We start from the raw sequence: 8,588 nt of genomic DNA on the forward strand, positions 1-8,588 counted from the left end.
ACCTCTAGAAGAGTGGGCCCTCACTCCAAATGGGCAAGGCAGTTCCTGGGAGCAGTACGCCAAAGTGATGGCATCCACAATCCAGTGCGCCAACCTCTGTTTGGAGACAGCATTCCCCCTCTGCTGTCCTCCAAAACAGACAAAGAGCTGGTTCTTATGTTCCGTGTGTGATCCAGGTAAAGGCGCAGTGCACGTGCAGTGCACTGCACCTCAACCCAGTTTCGAGGCATCGGTTGTAACCAGCATACACCTTGTAACCCGTCCCATAGGCGCTCCAGCTGTGAGGAACAAAAGGTCTTTCCAGGGGTTGAGAATGCATCGGCCCTGTGGTGTCAGAAGGATACGATGCGTGCCAATGTGCCACGCCTCTCTGGGGACTCGGGGGTACAGCCAATGTTGAAGTGCACTAGTGTGCATCAACCCGAGGGAATAACCGCCGACGAGGATGCCATGTGCCCCAGGAGCCTCTGAAAGAACTTAAAGGGATAGTTCACCCAAAAATGAAAATTCCTTTATCATTTTCTCACCCTTATGTTGTTACAATCCTGTATAAATTTCTTTGTTCTGATGAACACAAAAGAAGATATTTTGAGAAATGTTTGTATCCAAACTGTTTGTGGACCCCATTTACTTCCATAGTATTCTTTTTTCTTACTATGGAAGTGAATAGGGTCCACGGCTGGTTTGGTTACAAACATTTCTCAAAATATCTTCCTTTGTGTTCATCAGAACAAAGAAATTTATACAGACTTGTAACAACATGAGAGGGAGTAAATGACGACAGAATTTTCAATTTTGGGTGAACTATCCCTTTAAGTGGGACCACTGTGCTGCATCTGACAGATTTCAGACACGTCAACATTGACTAAGCGCGTTTGTCGGTGAAACACGCTATCATAGGCACCGAGTCCAACCTGAAACCGAGAAAAGAGATGCTCTGCACAGGGTAGAGCTTGCTCTTTTTCCAGTTGACCCGAAGACCCAGACAGTCTAGATGTTGTACACGAGGTCCCTCTGAGTGCAAACCAATTCCCGCGAGTGAGCTAGAATCAGCCGGTCGTCGAGATAGTTCAGGATGCGAAGCCCCTGCTGCCTGAGAGGCGCTAGGGCCCCATCCACGACCTTGGTAAAGACACAGGGGGAAAGGGACAGACCGAATGGGAGGACCCTGTACTGATATGTCCTCCCCTTGAAAGCAAACTGAAGAAACGGTCTGTGTCAAGGAAGAATAGAGACATGAAAGTACGCATCCTTCAGGTCGATCGCTATGAACCAATCCTGGTGCTGAACCTCCGCCAGGATGCATCTCTGTGTTAGCATCTGGAATGGCATGCGATTAATATATCTGTTCAGCACACGCACATCCAAGATGGGACCCCAACCTTCTTTGGCACTATGAAATAGGGTCTGTAAAACCCTGAAGACATTTGGGCTGAGGGGACGGGCTCTATAGCATATTAGGCCAGAAGTGAATGTTCAAGAATAAGACACAGACGATCACTATGGGGTGGTTTCCCGGACAGGGATTAGCTTAAGCCATGACTAGGCCTTAGTTTAATTAGGAAATATAACTAGTTTTAACAAACATGCCTTACTAAAACATTACTTGTGTGCATTTTCAAGCAAAACAAAGGGGACTGATGTATTTTAAGATATGTCAGTGCAGGTTGTTTTCAGTTTGGACAGCTCTTACATTTATTTTAGTCTAGGACTAGTCTTAATCCCTGTCCGGAAAACCCCCCCTTTAAGTCTAAGCTTAAGACATTCGTCTTTAACAAAGCATTCACATAAAATGTCAAGTAAATGTACTTATCCCACAATAGGTAGTTTGTCCAGAACAAAGCATTCACATAACTCATCTGGGTTATATACTTATGCCGCAATAGGTAGCCTGTCAGATTTTAAACCACAATACTGTATGACACTTGCATTACATGCGAACGGCCCTTAAGCTAATAGGATTCTGATTTTCTCTCCCTGTCTCATCCTCGACCCCGAGGACAATGAGACAAACAGACCCAGTTCTTGCTGCTGTGAAGGTCATCACACCACTGATCTACTGGCTGTCCTTCAACGTGATGCCCAGCCAATACGCGACCAACGACCACAGGGTTTTTCTTCTAGGGGTTTTTTATCTCCAGGAGCAACCTGATCTCACGAATTTCCGTGGCATAGTCACGGAATTTTGTGCTCATTTTTCCGTGGCATTCTCACGGATCTCCGCATTTTTCCGTGGCCCTGCTACGGACTGTCTAGGGTGACTTTTCCGTGGCATTCTCACGGATTGGTTACTCAACTGTTTTGTCCTATTTTCTTACCATTTTCGCTTCGGTTTAGGGTTAGATTTACATGAAATGACATCCCTACCCAAACCCAACTCTAACCCCAACGCCAGGCGACAATTGTTTAAAGTTTAGAAAATATAAAAGAATAAATCAGAAAAAATTATATAAACCAATAGTTAAAGTGACATACTAATGCAAACACCAAATCTAAACCTAAACCGAAGCGAAAATGGTTTGAAAATAGGAAAAAGCAGTTGAGTAACCAATCCGTGAGAATGCCACGGAAAAAGAAAGTCCGTAGCAGGGCCACGGAAAAATGCGGAGATCCGTGAGAATGCCACGGAAAAATGAGCACAAAATTCCGTGACTATCCCACGGAACTTTGTGAGATCATGTTGCCAGGAGAGTCAGCCAACAATAAATATTAATCTCTCTCAAGGGTTTTTGTCTCTTTCCCACAGGGTTTTTCTTCTAGGGGTTTTTCTTATCTCCAGGAGAGTCAGCCAACATTGGCCTAACTTAGCACTTTACTATATACATTACATTATTACTACACTCTCTTGTACAGTTTATCTTAGCCGCTGTATTCTTCTTCTTATATCATCTATAGATTATTCTTTGTTTTCCCCTACATCTATTCATGTAAAGCTGCTTCGAAACAATTAACAATTGTGAAAAGCGCTATATAAATAAAATTGAATTGAATTTAATATAAGGGCGGCCACCTCCGCCTTAAGCACCGCAGCGTTTTCGCGATAGCTATAGCTAAATCTTCCACTCCAAGAAGCACAGAAATAAAAAAACGTCCTTAAAAGGAAGTTCAATCTGTGCGGAAATTGCTCTTTTAGATTATGCTCTGACAATCTGCTGAAGCGGCCAGGGGACGAATCCTCTACTTCGCCATCATGCCAACAGTAAACTTTTTTGTATTTATAAAAAATCACAACAGCGAGCTCCGAAGAACAAGAGCGAATTAATGGACACATCTCGTCTCCTTTTATACGCGTAAGTGTGGGCGGAGACTGGTATGCAAATATCATTCGCGCAATTTCATTGCAATTTCATTTTTCTTTAAAATGATGTGAAAATCATTCTGCAAACTCATTCACATAAAACAATATATTGATTTAGAAATTGTAAGACACTTTTTGTTTAGAGTGGCCATATGCTAGAAGGATTGATTGACAGCTGAGGAAACAAAAGACTTGTATAATGAGCTGCATATGTCATGATTCTGCCCTCTTGTCATTGTATTATTCCAGTCTTGAGGCAGGATCATGGCAGGCCCAGGTTGTTTGTGCTTGTATGTCTCGTCTCCTGACTCCGCCCCCTCGTTTCCCTGTTAATCATCCCATTATTGTTTAACTCTTGTCACCTGTTCCCCTCTTGATTTGTTCCCCTATTTAATGCCCTTGTGTTTGCTGTCCTGTGCTGATTCGTTTTGTAACTTCTATGTGACACCTTGTGACATTTGTATACCGTGTACGTAAACTTCATAGTGACTTTGTGCCTGTTCTGTGATTGCCTGTTTATCTGTAAGTCTAGTTAGTTGTCAGTGTATTGTTCAAGTTTATTGTTTTTGTAGTCTTAGTCCAGTATCTGTCTTAGTTTAGTGTTAGTCAAGTTATTATCTGTCTTACCCCGGATTTCCACCGACTGCGGAACGGAGGCGGAGTCAATCGGTTTACATTCAAGTCAATGTGTGTATTTCCACTGACTGCGCTCCGAATCCGTCACAGCTCCGGCCATCCGCAGCCCTCCGGCATAAATACGCAGAGCTTCTATTTTTGATGGATGCTGGACAGCTCCGCAGGGTGGAGCCATGACTTTATCGCGTGATCATACCTGAATACCCGAGAACTCGTGTTTTTTTATTAAATATTTGCAATACAAACATTACAAACACACACAAATAAAGTCATTAATACAGAAACAACAAATAATAGACATGAACAGAGCCAGGGGGAGTTTCAAATAAATACATTAAAGATAGAGCATAAATAAATGTTTTATCAGCCTTCTTATTTTTTGAATTTTGGATGGATTTGATGTACTGCTCTGTCTACGCGAGATCTCGTGTTGTGATCTGGGCTGGTTTGTAAAAACGTCATAATTCAACGGCATAATGGGCAGAGACAGAACTAGGTATCGCGCGATCATCACGTGAATTTGCGAGACCTCATGGGTCCTTGTCACTTTAACATGCAGCCGCTCTGCAACAAAAACGGAACTGGTGGGTATTGGCGGACGGCAGAGTGCGGAGCCGTAACGCAGCGGAGCTGATCTGCAGCCGCTCCACAGTCGGTGGAAATCCGGGGTTAGTCTTTGCTCTGTTTTACCCCCTCGTGGGTCTTTGTTTTGTGTCCTTGTTATAATAAAGCCTGTTTGTTCATCAAATCCTGTACTTGGGTTCTCACTCTATCTCGTACCTGGAGATTCCTGACAGAACGAATCAGCCCTTTGAGAACCCAGCAGGTAGGATGAACTTGTCTTCCCTACGAGCCCGCCAGGCTCATGTGTTGTTTGGCCTTTGGCAGAAGGAGGACAATGTCAAGGACTTTGCCATGAGGTTCCTGAGGGCAGCAAACAGCTCTGGCTTCAACGGCTCTGAGTTAAAGGTCATCTTTAACAGCTGCCTCAACGAGCCTCTACAACCCTCTGAAGAGAGGATGCTTCGACCCCTGGACTTCCCCGACATGGTAGAATATCTGATGAACCGTGAGGGTCCTAGCTTCCTCCTATACCCGAGGGTCGCATCCTGGCGGTGGCGTCACAGCCTGCTGCAGCGCCCCCTGTCTTGCCTCCGCTGCCGGATGCAGCGCCCCCTGTCTTGCCTCCGCTGCCGGATGCAGCGCCCCCTGTCTTTCCTTTGCTGCCGGATGCAGTGTCCCCTGTCTTGCCTTTGTTGCCGGGTGCAGCGCCCCCTGTCTTGCCTTTGCTGCCGGATGCAGCTCCCCCTGTCATCTCTGCCGCTTGTCCACCCTGGAACTGTTCCTCATGTGTCTCCTCCCAGACCTATTTCCAAGACCCACACTAAACTTGCCTGTACTCCTCATCCTCAGCCCTCATCTGATTCCCCTGGTCCGAAGACTTTTTGCCCACCCAATCCTACCCTACCTGGACCTCCTCCTATAAACTCAGTTCCCCCTCCCTTGTTTATTGTTTTTATTGTGTCACCCCAACCCTTTTGTAATTCTTCATTGTTTGCCATTGCTGTTATTTGTCATGTTTCATTGGATTCTTTCATGTATGCAGTCTGTCATGTCCCGTCTTTAGTGTTTCCCCTGAGGAGCGTCTGGGAGTCGCTCCTTATGGGGAGAGGGGGGTTCTTTCATGATTCTGCCCTCTTGCCATTGTATTATTCCAGTCTTGAGGCAGGATCATGGCAGGCCCAGGTTGTTTGTGCTTGTATGTCTCGTCTCCTGACTCCGCCCCCTCGTTTCCCTGTTAATCATCCCATTATTGTTTAACTCTTGTCACCTGCTCCCCTCTTGATTTGTTCCCCTATTTAATGCCCTTGTGTTTGCTGTCCTGTGCTGATTCGCCTGTTTGTTCATAAAATCCTGCACTTGGGTTCTCACTCTATCTCATACCTGGAGATTCCTGACAGCATAATGAGCCTTTAGGCAGGAATGTGAGAGGGAACTACAGTAAAGATGTGAGGACAAAATAAATGTATACATGTTTGTTTGTGGTTTATTAAGAAGTTAACAATATAATCAAAAAAGAAATGAAGGTGGTAACACTTTAGAATACTGATCCATTGTTAATGAGTAACTACACAGGAACAAATAAGTAATGCAGTATTAACAATCTAGTAACTACTGTTAACTAACATGAATCTCTGGTTAATTAACTAGTAAGTAATAGCACACAGATCAGCGTGGTAGTTCACTTTTAACTAATCAATAACTACTATTTTTTCATACTTCCCAGAGAACTACTAATAATTCATGCAAAACTAAACAATAACTAATACAGGATAAATTGTTAGAGGACTCTACACTTTAAGATTAGCTTTCCATTAACTACTATCTGAATAACGTTAACCCATGTAATGACTCCAGTGTTACTACATCCTTCTAAAGTAATTACTAATTTTTTGGATCAGTATTTTAAAGTGAAGATCATGGTAACCCACTAGAAATTTCCTAATAAGGGGAGATATGAATTAATAAAGACACAAGACACAGAGCGGCTGCTTCACCATCAGAGCCTCTGTATTGTCTGATAATTATTTTAATTGTTTAATCACATTATGTTCTGATTTTGTGTGCCATTAAACTTTGAATGACAGAAAACCACTTTAAATAAAACCAAAACACAAATTATAAAAATGTACTTAACGTTACATACAGCTTTACACTGTCCAAGTTAAACATGTCACATTTATCATGAGTTTTTAGTAAAACATACACATTTTATATGCTACACATAGCATAGACAGTATAAACAATTAAAGGCTCTCTAAGCGAATCTGCGAGACGTTAGTTTTTGTTGATGTTTGAACTGTTTTCAAACAGACGGAGCGTAGCTAACTCCTCCCCCTCCCTTCCGTGCTTTCATGAACGCGCCCAACCCCCACCCCCAAATCCTTTTTGTCGTTTATTGGCTGGAATACTTTGTTTTGTTTTGTGGTGCTAGGTTTGGCCACTATGTTGATATTGCCGTTTGTGAAGCCTGGGCTGTCTACAGAGATCGCGTTTTTTACAGTTTGATCAGCGGACAGGCAGCAAGCAGATAGTGAGGAGATGTTTCCGGTATGTAACAAAAAATGTTTTATGGTCTAAAACGCGTCAATTCGCTTAGAGCGCCTTTAACATGCTCATTAGCATGCTCTCATTGTCCTTTAAAGTGAACAGACTCTATATCAAATATCTCAAATATCAAAAGTGAATGTCCCATTTTTACTAATTTTACACAATTATAACCTCGTAAAAACAATGTATCATCTTTCAAAACAGTCAACTGCAACTTATAACTCATAATTATTGCATCATCTATCAAAATACAAATTATATTCATAGATTCCCTGCATTCTACACCATTTCTCCAACGGCGTGGTCCCAATGATCAGCATGGATAACACATGCGCTATGGATTGAACTGGGAGCAAAGTTTTTAATATATGATAACAAGAGCTTTTTGAACACATTAAATGATGACATTTATATCTCTCCGAGGTGTAACACATAACAAATGAATACGTAATACAATAAAACCGCATTTTGTACCTGATGAGGGGAGATATTAATCAATGAAGACACAAGACACTGCGGCCGCTTCACCATCAGATTCTCTGTATTCTCTGAGCAGCGCGGTCGCCCCTTCCCCGCAGGTAAACACTTCCCCAGAAAAAACAATCAAACACTCGATTTATCATTCAAGTCTAAGCAAGGAATATCAATTGTCAGAGACAATTTAAAGACATAATATTAAGCACATTCAAGAAATGCATTCTTTCATATTTAGTCAGTATTAATATAATGTTTTGAAAGGTGGGTTAAATAATAAAATCACTGTATGGCATTTTGATGGTTGATGAATCTATATGTTCCAGTAGTCTCTTAATTACTCTGATTAAATGAAAACAAGTCTGCTATTATCTATTGATAATGTAAAGAGTCTTGTCTATTTGTTTACAGTAGTAAACATGTTAATATAGTGGTAGTCATTCGTCCTATATTAGTTATTGTTTAGTTTTGCATGAATTATGAAACTTCTCAGTAGTTCTCTGGGAAGTATGAGAAAATAGTAGTTATTGATTAGTTAATAGTGAACTACCACGCTCATCTGTGTGCTATTACTTACAGTTAATTAATCAGAGTTTTATGTTAGTTAACAGTAGTTACTAGATTGTTAATATTGCATTACTTATTTGTTCCTGTGTAGTTATTCATTAACAATGGATTAGTATTCTAAAGTGTTACCATGAAGGTCAGTGAGACGTTTTCAGTTTATTTGGAAACAAACCCTAGTCAAAAACTTAACTTGTAAGAAACTGATACACAACAGAGCTGTAAACTCCACGTGGCTCATGTTACCATATAACTTATGTCCAAAAAGTGTGAATATGATTTTTAACTTCATAGTTTTGTACTGATGAGAGGGATGCAGACCTGTAAGAGATATATAAACAGCTGTTAGCATAAATTGTCCACAGAAATACCACATAAGCTTACATACATAACTGATGGGTACATATCACTGATAGCACTACATTCAGATAAACTATCATTTACATAAACTAAACTCAGAACATCTCGGATAAACATCAGCAGTGATTAGTTATATAAAAAGCTG

This window comes from Paramisgurnus dabryanus, chromosome 10 (assembly GCF_030506205.2).
Source record: "Paramisgurnus dabryanus chromosome 10, PD_genome_1.1, whole genome shotgun sequence".
In the NCBI taxonomy this organism is placed as follows: domain Eukaryota; kingdom Metazoa; phylum Chordata; class Actinopteri; order Cypriniformes; family Cobitidae; genus Paramisgurnus; species Paramisgurnus dabryanus.